This window comes from Camponotus vicinus, unplaced genomic scaffold, assembly GCF_025532165.1.
Source record: "Camponotus vicinus isolate PSW18456_S1 unplaced genomic scaffold, iyCamVici1.0 SCAF_7, whole genome shotgun sequence".
Lineage (NCBI taxonomy): Eukaryota > Metazoa > Arthropoda > Insecta > Hymenoptera > Formicidae > Camponotus > Camponotus vicinus.
Window position 1 is genome coordinate 14,403,145 of NW_028141979.1, and position 13,458 is coordinate 14,416,602.

Genomic DNA, 13,458 nt, shown 5'->3' on the forward strand with positions numbered 1-13,458 from the left:
CACCGTTTTCGAAATACTAGATTTCACCCCCAAAGAGTGGTTTTTAAAAATTGTCACCATACGTTAAAGAGTCTTTCTTTTATCTAATGGCACGGGTTTTATATTTTTGTGGTACACTGTTTTGGAGATATTAGATTTCACCCTCAAGGGGTGGTTTTTCAAAATTGTCACTATATGTTAAATTATTCTTTCTACAAGTCTTACGTAACAGCATAGGTTTTATATTTTTGTGGTACACCGTTTTCGAAATATTAGATTTTACCCCCAAAGGGTGGTTTTTGAAAATTGTTATTATACGGAAAATTAGTCTTTTTGTAAGTCTTAAATTTTGCAAATACATATACTGTTTTTTACGCGGACTTAGCACCTTTTTTTACCTTTTTTTTAAAAGGGTAATTTTTTTAGGGATATCACTCTTTTTTGTACTATATGTTAAACATCTTTAAATAAATGAGCAAAGAACCCGTCACCACCCCCGTCATATTTCATTAAAATTCGACGGTCCTCTTTGCTTACTATATAGATATTCAGATCCTTCAAACTTCTTTGCTATTCTTATTGCAAAAATAACGGATAATTACAAATCAATATGTCATTAGAAATCTACATTTATTATTCACAATTAATACTTATAAATCCATTAATGAATAACACAGCCACACAAAAAAAAAAATTTTCAGGTTCGGGGGTCAGACCATGTTTACTATATGTTTTTGGGGTCGCTGAATCCGAATCTGGGGTCAGAATAACTCCATCGGGCCAGGGTTTCCCATAACCTCACAAAACCCCTTTTTTGAGCCATATAACGATAAACCCTTCACATATCAAACGAAACCTGTTCATCTCTGGCATTCTGTATTAATACATTTCGTCGCGGATGTTCAGAATAGTTTTTACCAGCGGAATCAAATGTTATAAACCCATAAAACCATTAAACAACGATAGAACCGTCGGCATTAGCGTTACTCGATGTACACCGCGGGAAGGTTGCACGATCGAAAATCACGATTGCGATAAAATGAAACTTTCGTTTTAGGTTCCAAAAGATTCTTCTTTTTTAAAAATGAAGCCAAAAACTCAGAACCGTCTTTTGGTAAACCCAGATCTCGAACAAGATCGTTCAACTCCATTTGCGACACTAATGAAGGAATCTTCGATTTCTTCTTATCTGGTGCGTACTCTGATTCGCTACTGCTGTTGTCTTCATTAGTGTCGCTTGAAGTTTCCAATTCTTCAAATTCCATAGTATTTTCACCGCGTTTAATATCAGAATCAGTTTGTTGGTACGGTACGGGAGCTGTAACCGATTTAACAGAATTATATACAATTTTACTCTTAGTTTTTATGGTAAAACCTTTGACGTCATTCATGCAAAAGTAGCATTCCTTCGAGGTACAAGGATATCTCCAAATTGTTGGAGTGGAGAATTTTACAACATCTCTAGTTTTTTGCACCTTCCATTTCAACAACATCTTATTACAAGCATTGCAAATGACAGATGGAAGCCAACTGTTATCCTTATCGATTCGCAAATTGAAAAGTTCTTCATACAAATTACAAATAGACTCGTCAATTGGTCTTCGCAAAGATTTAACTTCGAATTTTGAGCAAATATAACAAAATTGATCATGATCTACATGACAATCATGAGATTGCACGATCTTTTCGGGTTGTTTTCTTGTAGCATTAAATTCCACATTAGCCAAGTCACCAACCAATATGGAACTGCGGTCGCTTGATGACGACGCCTGGGGGCCCGCTTTCACACCCTCACCAGCCGCCGATACTGAGGCTCCGAGATTCCTCTGCATCGTAAGACACTTGCGTGCGCCTGCCATGACGGCATCTAAGCCGCAATCCAGGGACTCAGCCGGATAACGGGCTCACTCCGTTGCCCGCCGTCACCGCGAGGAGGTGCCCTGGATGCAGACGCACGCAATTTTAGGAAATCCTTTTGTAGTGGTGTTATGGGGTTATTACGTTTCATTTCACTGATCGAACGTATCCTGAATGTCCGTAAAAATTTGCATTAATACAAATTGCCTGAGATGAACTGTTTTCGTTTGATTTGGGGGCAATGGGGTTATGGGGCTATGGGGTTATGGGGTTATGGTGTTATGGGGTTATATGATTATGGAGTTATGGTTTCGAGGTATCATGGGGTTATTGTGATGATTATTGTACTGATGTGAAGGATTTATCGTTATATGGCTCAAAAAAGGGGTTTTTTGAGGTTATGGGAAACCCTGACCCGATGGGGTTATTCTGACCCCAGATTCGGATTCAGCGACCCCAAAAACATATAGTAAACATGGTCTGACCCCCGAACCCGAAAATTTTTTTTTTTGTGTGGCTGTATAATCGTTGCTTTGCTTATCTAATTTATCATTGAATATATAAATGGAACGGAGAAAAAGTGAGTTATTTAATTCTATTTTTAATAGTAAGGAAAATAAAGACAAATTATCAAGAGACACGGTAGTGTTGGCAACTTATCTAAATATTTTTTCACAGTTCATAAATAATGCAGAATATGAAGCAGTCTTCACGAAATTATTGTTGATACATTACAACATTCTTTTATATGGGACTGATCGAAATACAATTATTAAATAATTAAATATTAATCACAAGTTAGATATTACATAAATATATTTTTAATAAAGAATTTTTTAACTGCTTCTTTATTTTATAACTTTCGATATATATTATTTACTAGCCATCTTCTGTAAAAAAAGTAAGTAAACATTTTTAGCACCTCTAGACCACTGTCTTTTTTTAACTTGAGCATCATTAGCTTCGATCCAAATATTAGATGTTCCTTCTCTGCACATACTTATATAATAACCTTCATCGATACTTGAGCCATGATCAAATATAGCATTCATCACTTTATACAACTGTCCATCTATTAATACTTTAGTTGTTGGAATAGCACTCAAATTAAAGTTGTTTGTTGCTTTCATTAATTTATTATCCTGTGATAAAAATATTAAACGAATCACAACTATCTCTTTTGTCAATATTATTTCATTTTTTAATATTATATTACTTTCAGTACAATATTCACACGATTCATTATGCGACTGACACCAATGTGAAAACGTAATATTTAACAAATCATTAAGATTATAACTTTTCTTTTTCAAGTTATTAATAGGAACAGAAATAATAATATTATTATCAACAATAGTTTTTGTATTATCACAAGTTTTACACCGTCTAATAGAAGTTATTTGATGCCTCACCAAACTTTTTATACAATCATATTTTTCGCAAAGAGCCATAAAAAAATCAGATGCATTTCGTTTTACGGGACTTGAAAAATATTCTCCTAAACATTGTCGTATTGCGTATGTATTTAAATTACATATTCCATTTTCATATCGATGCATTAACACACGTAAAACATCTGATTTATCACAATTGGACAATTGCTGCCTAATGGCATTTAAATTCAATAAACACTGTAATACTGCATTTGCATAGCATGAAACCTTATCTGTATTTTGGAAACCATGCATGACCCAAGCAGTACTTTGTCGAACATTTTGATCTAAACTTGATTTTTGAACAGAAGCAACTACTTTTGGTAACGCCCATAAAACATCTTTCACTTTGTAATACTGTTCCTTTGACATGGCAATAATTTCTGCTTTTGGTTTGTGTATCTGTTTTAGACGATTATATTCAATAATTGCGTCTTCGCTAGCTATTACCGATGAAGGATCGAAGTTAATTAAATATAATCCTTCTAAAAATGTTACTCGCGATAATGCAACGTAAGTTTGGCCACAATTAAATACAGAGTTACCAATGTCCATAATAGCACTTTGCAAACTTAATCCTTGGCTTTTATGAATAGTGATGCCGTAACTCAAAGATAATAAGAAATTGTTTTCTGACAACGTACGCTCTATCCACTACCTCAAATTTAACACTTACTCTTTCAATTAAATATTCTAAACCTGATGGTAAAAGAAGTTTGATCTTTTCTACGTAATCATTATCTTGTACAACTGAAATCACTTTAGCAATTGTACCGTTTACAAGACCCAAACTAGCATCAATATTACGCCGTATCATAACTTTCGCTCTAATTTTAATTATAATTTTTTTCGAAAGCCCAGCTGTTCTAGAATTATCATCATCATTATTTGATAATACTTTTAATACTTTCTTTTTTACATATGAAATACAGTCAATCGTGTCTTCAGCAATTAATATTATTTCTTTAGAAACAATGCGGCTTAACATTGCATCATTGAGAACATCACACATATGACAAGTGGGTAGTAAACAAACGGTGTCTGATGACAGATTGTTAATGAAAGTACATAACTCATTTAATTTAGATTCGAAGGAATCAGCTTTAAAAGAAATTTTTTTATTTTCCAGAATCTTACAATCAGATTTTGTTAGTAAACCGATACGAATTCTCGACAATAACTCGCGGTAAGAGTCATCTCCTTGCTGGCGCATATTAATTGTCAATTCATCATAGTCAAATAATGTAGTCCATAAATTAACCGCATTTAAGGAACTAAGATATTTAGCAATTTTTTCATTTGATAAATGTTTAAAAATAGGATCATCTCGTACAGGAGGTAGTTGAAGCAAGTCTCCAAATAAAAGAATATGCTTTCGACCAAACCAACCATCATCGCAATCACTAGTGTCAAATATTTCAGACAATCGAAGATGTATATACATTAAAGTCAAATTAGATATCATTGACACTTCATCAATTATAAAAAGAATAACATCTTTAAGATCTGCTCGTAAAACTTTCAATACATGATCAGATAGTTGTTTATATTTAGGAGTACGATCATGTTCAACGGGTAATTGAAGCAATCTATGAACTGCCATCTATATTAAATGCTGCTATACCAGTAGGTGCTGCTACAGCAGTATCTTTGTTGAGATTTTGTTTTATCCAGCATTTAATAGTCTTGATTAAGAAACTTTTTCCAGTACCACCTTCTCCGCTAACATATAATCGTAATACTGATTCATCTGACTCTACAGTATTGATAACTTTATCGAATACACGTTTTTGATCCGTATTTAATTTTGCTATCATTTCAGATACATCAATTTCGCGAACTGCTTTATCACCAAGATCTTTAAAATCTTGCATTGCTTCACCAGCCTCTATATTTTGAACACCTATCGGATTTTCAGGATCATCCTGAGACTGTTGTTTTTGTAAATCGTCGTCTAGGCATTGCTGAACTAACTGTTTTGCGGTTTCAAATGCTTTTTGCAATTCTTCTAATTTTTCATGATATCGCAACGCTTCTACAAGATGCAGTTTTTCTTTGTGAAACGATTCGGCATAAGTATCGTCTCCGTTTCTAAGATCTTCTAATTTTCGCCATGGTTTAAACATAAGTAATAACGAAAAGAAATAATTTTCTGGTTGTGTATTAACATTAACTTTATAATGATCAATAAGATATCCACGCTGATATCGTCGCTTAAGATATTTACCATTATCTATTTTATAATACTCAACATACTTATTTTTAGGTTTGATCTTCGAGATATCATACCACTGTGCAAATTCATAAAGAGATATATTTTCTAGTTCATTTGGTCTATGTGGATAAAGATCATCTACTAAAGATGGATAATATATATCTATAGATTCAGGATCAAGAGCTTCAATTTCCTTGCAGTTTTTTATTCTTTTACGTCGTATTTGGTTAACATCTAACCATTTGATAGTTGTATTTCGATCAGTTCCATACAAAGGAATACTTAACAATGTATCAGCAGCTTCTAGAGCTCCACATTCTCTATTATTCATAAATCGCAAACCCATATTCCAAAGACGACTTGCTAATGATTTGTTCTTATTATTTTCAATATTAAGAACAGAATCAGACAACTCACATTTTCCCGCTTTATTTATATATTTAGTAATGTACCAAGTAAGAAGCGATGATTTTTCACCAATAAATTGTATATCCATATTACCTTCCCATGCAATAAGAAGAACAGGATTATAATCATTAATATTAACTTCATTATCCATTCGAGGAAGATCATAAAGCCTACTTTTATGTTTCAATTGTTTTCTACCTGCTATCGAAGTTGCCACATCTCTCATATTGAAAGTTTCAGTAACGGGACGAGGAAATCCAAAACGACACCGACGAATAACTTTACGTCCTACTTTTTTAGAGCGAAGACAATAATCGTTATGTTTATGTCGCTGATGCGTATCAACACGTTTATACAATAATGGTGAAATATTTTCATCTGGCATTTTGCAGCTTATATATTGTAAAATAAATTTGGAGACTTCTTCAATTGTAGATTCACCAAAAATCGGTGCATTTTTAATCCAAATTAATAAGTGGAAATGTTGTATACCTCTACCTTGGTATTCTCGTCGCCAAAAATAGTGCGTTACTTCTCCAATTGGATGATCTTTGGAGCTAATGAAGTCAAGCATTGCCCGAAATTTATTATCGAGAAACCTGGACGTTGATACAGAATCTTTAACAACAAGTACGCTAACGGATAAGGAAGCATCATGCCATCCATTTACTTCACGAATATATCCACCTAAATCTTCCCATAACCATTCACTCGGACTTAGTGTTAAAAACATGTCGCAGGTCCGTAATGCTGCGTCATACACCTTAAATTACTTCTCGGTTTACGCCAATATTGTTCCGTATTTCGAAGTGTGGAAAATATTGTTGTTAGATCAGATTCCAACTGTTCTTTTGACATTGCTTCTAAATACTCTGCAGCCGTATAACGAACTTGAGGATTAGTTACATTCAATTTATGATAAATTCCACGGCTTAACTGACGCATATTCGCATTATTCAACAAATAAAATAAGTATTGTTGATTTAATCTGTACTGTGGATGTTTAGATGTCAAACGACATTTAATAAATTCATGATCATGAAGTTTAACTTCCCTAATCTCATGTTGTCCATTAATACCAAAAGGGTATAAATCTGGAAAACACATTAAATCTAAATCTTTTTCACGATTATCCAAAGGCGCATTCTGAATTTTTATCATTTGATACAAGTCTGTCGAAGTTTTATTTGCTTTCTTTTCATATAAGGGATAAATAGTATATTGTTCATAATAGCCGTCATTTTCATCAGTAACTTGAGTTAACATTGCCTTCTGCTGATCGTCTAATGTAACTTCTACATCATTTTTCGTTTCTTCTACCAGATTATTTAATGACTCATTGTCAGATTCGTCACCTAATATCGCTTCTGTCTCTTCCATTTGAAACTCTGAACTTTTTAATTGTTCTAAAATGTTTAATTCATTATGATCATTTGGCAGTATAATTTGGGAGTATAAAGCATTGTTGCGCTTTAACCACGTTAAAGCGTCAAATATTTTTTTAACATCAACCATCTCTTCCCAAATAATGTTTGATTTGGTCGGAATACCTCTAACTAAAATATATAATTCGTTATTAATATTTATTGGGTCAGTATTCAAACATAATTTATTCAACGTCTCCTAATAACGGAAGTGGTAAATGAAATGTTCTACCTTTAACTTTTTGTACCATTTGCCTTTGAGGCAACTTTTTATTAATAACAGTTCCCATTTTGACGACAGTTTGAAACGCTTTAGCTCTCTGTATAATCATTTTTTCAAATGTATTAAGAGATGATATTACTTTGGGTACATCATTTGTAAGGAGGTTATTCAAGATGCAATACGCAGGCATTAAGCCTTTACGAAATTTACCTGCACAATAAGTACATATATATTGCGCATTATTTTCTTGTTGTTGTATATGTGCCATTAAACCTCTCCAACTTTGAATATTTATTTGTTCTCGAAGAATATTGACTTCAGAAACATTTCTCTTATAACACAATTTTTTGCATGATACGCAAGCATGCCGTGGTGTGTCTGTTGACCGCTTAACCAAGGCCTTAAACGCTTGATGATATTTAAAAATAATATCATCATCGCTCAGAATTGTATCTGCCTGTTGATGTTTGTACATATCTGCTTTTTCTTGTGCAGAAGTTACAATTTCATTTAATGTGTTTAAATCAGCATGAGTTAATGCTTCATCCAGATTATCCATCTTTCGATAAAAATCTGTAAGCTGATAAATTAAACGCTTAATATATCTTACTCGTGGAAAATGAGGCGATAATAGTTGAATTGGAAGAAACATTCCTTCGCAAAGTGTTAAATCAATATGGCAGCTACGCGTATGGCCCAATTTTTCATTTGAAATTTTCATAGTACATTTATGAATATTTTCTATCAATTTTGGTACATTCTTTAAAGTACATGTATTTATAGTTTCAAGAAATTTCTGATAACGATTAATTAAAAATGGATCGTCAGTTTTACATGAAGTATTGCACGACCACGATTTTTTCGCTTCTATTTCTATCAACGGTAATATATTTACTACTTGTCTTTCTGCATTCATTGCCAAAGGTTCCAATGCAGTTTTTATTAACGGTAGATTTGCTACTTTCTCTTCTGCATTCATTACCAAAGTTTCCTTTGAAGTTACATCACGATATGTAGAATCAATAAAATAGTTTTCAGATGAGGCTGTATGGCTGGATTCGCCACATAACACATCTAATTTCTCTTCAACTGTGGAACATTTTACGGCTTGAGTCAAACTTACTTCTGTTTTTTTTTTAATCAAAGATAACATTTTGTAAATATTACGAAGATAACTTCTTCTAACATGCATATACCAACGTACGATTTTTTCGGCTTTTAATCGTTTTTCGATATGATTTTTAATACCGAGTTTCTCAACAATATTTTTAGTAAATGTTTCTAAAGAATGCTGAAATTTTATGGTGTTTTTCGACCAAAACTTTTCATATTTTTTTATAATTTTTTTTCCAACATCGTTATTTTTTATTGCAGATTTTTTATTTTTCTGATAATATCGTTTGTTATAAAGCCATTTGCGATTAGAATCTAATGCTTTTTGTCTGTCCTGTTCACGCTGAAAGTTTATAGAATAACGTATGCGTTTTTGTTCACATTGTCTTACAGAATCCTGTTGATATCGACATCGTTTCTTACGGCGATTATTTTCTACATCTTGTTGATATCGCTGTTGTTGTTTAGTACGATTATTTTCTAAATCTTGTTGATATCGACATCGTTTCTTAAGGCGATTATTTTCTAAATTTTGTTGATATCGCTGTCGCTGTTTAGTACGATTATTTTCTAAATTTTGTTGATATCGACATCGTTTCTTAAGGCGATTATTTTCTAAATTTTGTTGATATCGCTGTCGCTGTTTAGTACGATTATTTTCTAAATCTTGTTGATATCGACATCGTTTCTTAAGGCGATTATTTTCTAAATTCTGTTGATTTTGACGCCGCTTTAATGCACGATTATTTTCTAAATCTTGTATATATTGATGTTGCTGTTTAACGCTACTATTTTCTAAATTTGTATATTGGATTGAAGGCAATTGTATTTTCATGCAACTATTGGTTATTTCTTCCTTAGATTGATTAATATCAGCAAGTTTTTTTAACTGATTTTCTTTTTGTTGCTTAGTTTCATCCTTTGTATATTGATGTTGCTGTTTAGCGCAGCTATTCTCCAAATTTGTACATTTGATTGAGAGGGATTGTGTTTTCATGTAATTATTGGTTAATTCTTTCTTAGATCGACGAATATCAGCAAGTTTTTTTAACCGATTTTCTTTTTGTGATTCAGTCCCATATTGCCGTATACTACGGGCACGAGCAGCTTCTATTTCTCTGAATTTTACTATTGCTAATGGAAGCACTTTTTGAGGAACATATCGTGGATCTTGAGGAAAATGTTCAATTATATTTGATTCAAAAATTTTTATCAAATGTGAACGCATTAAACTATGATTATATTTTACTCTTTCAGGTTTAATATTAAATAATAATGAAATCGCAAATGCTATTGCAAAAACACCACAATCGTTACCATTTGGTTGTTGTTGCACAGTAGGAAATCTAACAAGACATTTCTCAAAGTCATATGTTGGAAATAATCTTTTTAAAAATTGTTCATGATGCTTATGCAGTCTTTTAGAATTTAACGAATCATAAATAAATATATATTTTGTGTTATAGTAACTACATACCCAATGTCCGTCAAACGGACCTGATGAACTATGCAATATTTGAATATGATTTTTATCTTTTGGCATAGATTGAATAGTATCAAGACACTGCACTCGCCAGGTTTCGACAAGTGTATAATCTGAACAATTTTGTAAAAGATGACCAAAATGTTCCATATGAATGTCAGTTAACCAATTGCCTCGAATAATTATATCTTTTTCTCTAGGCATTAAGACTATTTGTTTGTTTATCTTTACAGACATTTTGTATATATAAAGTAAACGTTTTTTATACAAACAACAACTTTATATAGACTTTATAAAAACTTTATATATATTAGTTTTATTTATGTATAACACCTTTTTATGAGCACACAGCAACTCTATAACGGCGCACAGCAGCCTTTTATTGGCGCACAGCAGCCACTTTTTATAAGCGCACAGCAGCTCTATAACGGCGCACAGCAGCCGTTGTTTATAGGCGCACAGCAGCCTTTTATTGGCGCACAGCAGCCACTTTTATGAGCGCACAGCAGCTCTATAACGGCGCACAGCAGCTCTATAATACCGCACAGCAGCCGTTCTTTATAGGCGCACAGCAGCCTTATATAAAATAAGTTAAAAAATAAAATTTTATACTTACCTCTATTCTCAACGAAGAAAAGTGAAAAAACCTGCGTAACACCCTATATAAATATCAGTATTGTACAGTATATCACATTTTCAACATCTTCCTTAATAAAAATAAAATACATATCTCTTTTTAATTCTTCAATCGTGCGATTTTTCACGAATCACGTGGAATTTTGAGAGCTCCTAATGAATTAAACGGTACATTCTCGTTTCGCAAAAAACTGAGTTTTTGCCAGAAAGATATCGAAAAGATTAAACAATTAAGTATTGTATTTTGTTAAAGATCGTGCGCAACGGCTGAAGGTTTAATCAATACTTTAAATATCCAATTCATAAGTTATATCACTTAAAATATATCCAATATATAGAAATTTAATTTTGCAATAAATTTTGCAACAAGCAAATGTATGTGCAATTTAAAATTATTTTAATAATTATTTTAATAATTATTTTAACATTATTTAATTCTAAAATACGTAAGATTTAAAATTCATTATAATTTATGAATTTAAATATTACAGGAAGTTGTTTTTAAGATAATGAAGCTATTACTTTTTTTTTATATATTTAAATATATTGAAATTGTATGAAATTTAAGATTTGCAATTATAGAGATATATTTATAAAAATAGATATAAAAATATTGATCTTTTAAAAAATGTTTATAACTATTTGCACATTTAATTTCTAAATAGTATTTCGATAAAACTATAACAATATGACAAATTATCTTAGTAAAATATATTTGCAAAATTAAATTTACAAACACATTGCATCTGTATATAGTATTTATTTGTTAGACATAAATTATTAATGTATATACTTTTACATATGCAAAATAACTTGTATAATACATGCTTTACGAAATAATTTTAAACAATAAAAATCATAGAATATTTATGAAATATATTATTTAATAAAGGTATGTAGATAGGGTTCAAATGTATAAAAAGTAATGTGAAATGATTACTTGACGAATTACCAGAAGAATATAGCCACACTTCTTTATATAAGCAAATCCTGCAATATTTAAATTAGATAAATAATTTTGAACCCTATCTACATACCTTTATTAAATAAAAATGTTTATAATATATAGAAACATATTATTCTTATTGCTTTTCAACAAACTCAATTATTTTGTAAAGTATGTATTATACAAGTTATGTTGTATATGTGAAAATATATACCAATTTATAACAAATAAATACTATGGATACAATGTGTAAAAAATAAAATAAAGTAATTACCTGACTGAGTCCACAATAAAGTGTATAACGACACTTGTTTGTAATCAAACTTCCTGTAATATTTTAATTAGATTAATAATTTTAAATTTTATCTACATACGTTTATTAAAACTAAACGAACAATATATACAGTTTTTGCAACTTTTTAACGGATAAAGTTATTATGTAAAGCATTATGTAAAACATATATATAAGTTATCTTTTATATTTATTTCTAATAAATCAATACTACTTGTATGTATAAAAAGTAATGTGAGAGGTAATTACCTGATAAATTATCCAGAAATATTATATATAACCAGTGTGTAATTGTGACACCAGTGTGATATTTGTTTATAACCAAACTTCCTGCAATATATAAAGTAGATTAATAATTTTGAACCCTATATCTATACATACGTTTAATAAAACTAAATAATAAATAAACAATACATATCATAAATATATCTTATATATAATTCTTTCTAGTTTCAAATAGATCAAAGTATTTTGTAACACTGCATATATCACAAGTTATTTTATATTGTTATGTATAAGATCATATGCATTAATGATTTATTTATATGTATTGATTTATTTATAATAAATAGTATGGATGTAATGTAAAATAATTACCTAATTAAAATATTAGAAATGTTATCCAAGAGAAAAATATCACGTTCTTATTACTCTTTAGCGCTAATATATTCATTCGTATTAAGTTAGCCGGAAATTTTTCAGCCAACCAAAAATCTCCTTATGGAATCGTTTGTATTTCGTATGAAGATGTTTGAAGTGTGATTACAAACGTTTGTGAGTAATTAGAATAATTATAAAAAATTAATCATTTTTACAGTATGTAGTTAGCCAACATAACTAAATATTAAAAATTCTCCTTATGAATCGTTTGTATTTCGTATGAAGAGTTTTGAAGTATAATTAAAAAGGTTTGTGAGTCATTCGTTTAATTTTAATTAAATTTTTTTATATTGTGAAGTTAACCGGAAGCTATATAAAATGGACGCCGTCCTGTGATTGGTCGATTTGCTTATGGTAAATACTAAAATTTTCTCATGTGTACTGACTTTAAGTGTAAGCAAAACGAGCAAATTTATCTCTTTTGTAACTTTTAATCCATGACTAATTTATTATTAATTCCGCATAATCGCATAATATATCATGGATCGTGGATAAGCGTAGATAATTGAAATATGTTTTTCTACCAATAAATAAGTAAATCTTTTATAATTGTTTTATAATGTAGTCATCATTCAGAAAATGATCACAATTTGTGATTATGTATTTAATTGTTATTTTATATTCGCTTTCAAATAATAAACTATATAATAATAAAATTTATATAAAAAGATGGTAATATATGTAATCCAATTAATTATAATTGACAAAATAATTTCTTGTGAAAAAATAAAAGTAAAAAATATAGAAGAATTTTTTTTATAGCTTGTATAAAAAATCAGTTTTATGCTA

At 30.6% G+C, this 13,458-nt stretch overlaps 1 protein-coding gene and 1 pseudogene across 4 annotated transcripts in view; one reads left to right on the top strand and one right to left on the bottom strand.

Annotated features, from left to right (window-relative positions):
• LOC145974535 (putative multidrug resistance-associated protein lethal(2)03659) overlaps positions 1-13,458 on the top strand; it is a 338,604-nt gene that overhangs the window by 107,556 nt on the left and 217,590 nt on the right. The gene's annotated exons all lie outside the window — the stretch shown is intronic.
• On the bottom strand, positions 2,622-8,651 carry LOC145974768 (uncharacterized; annotated as a pseudogene).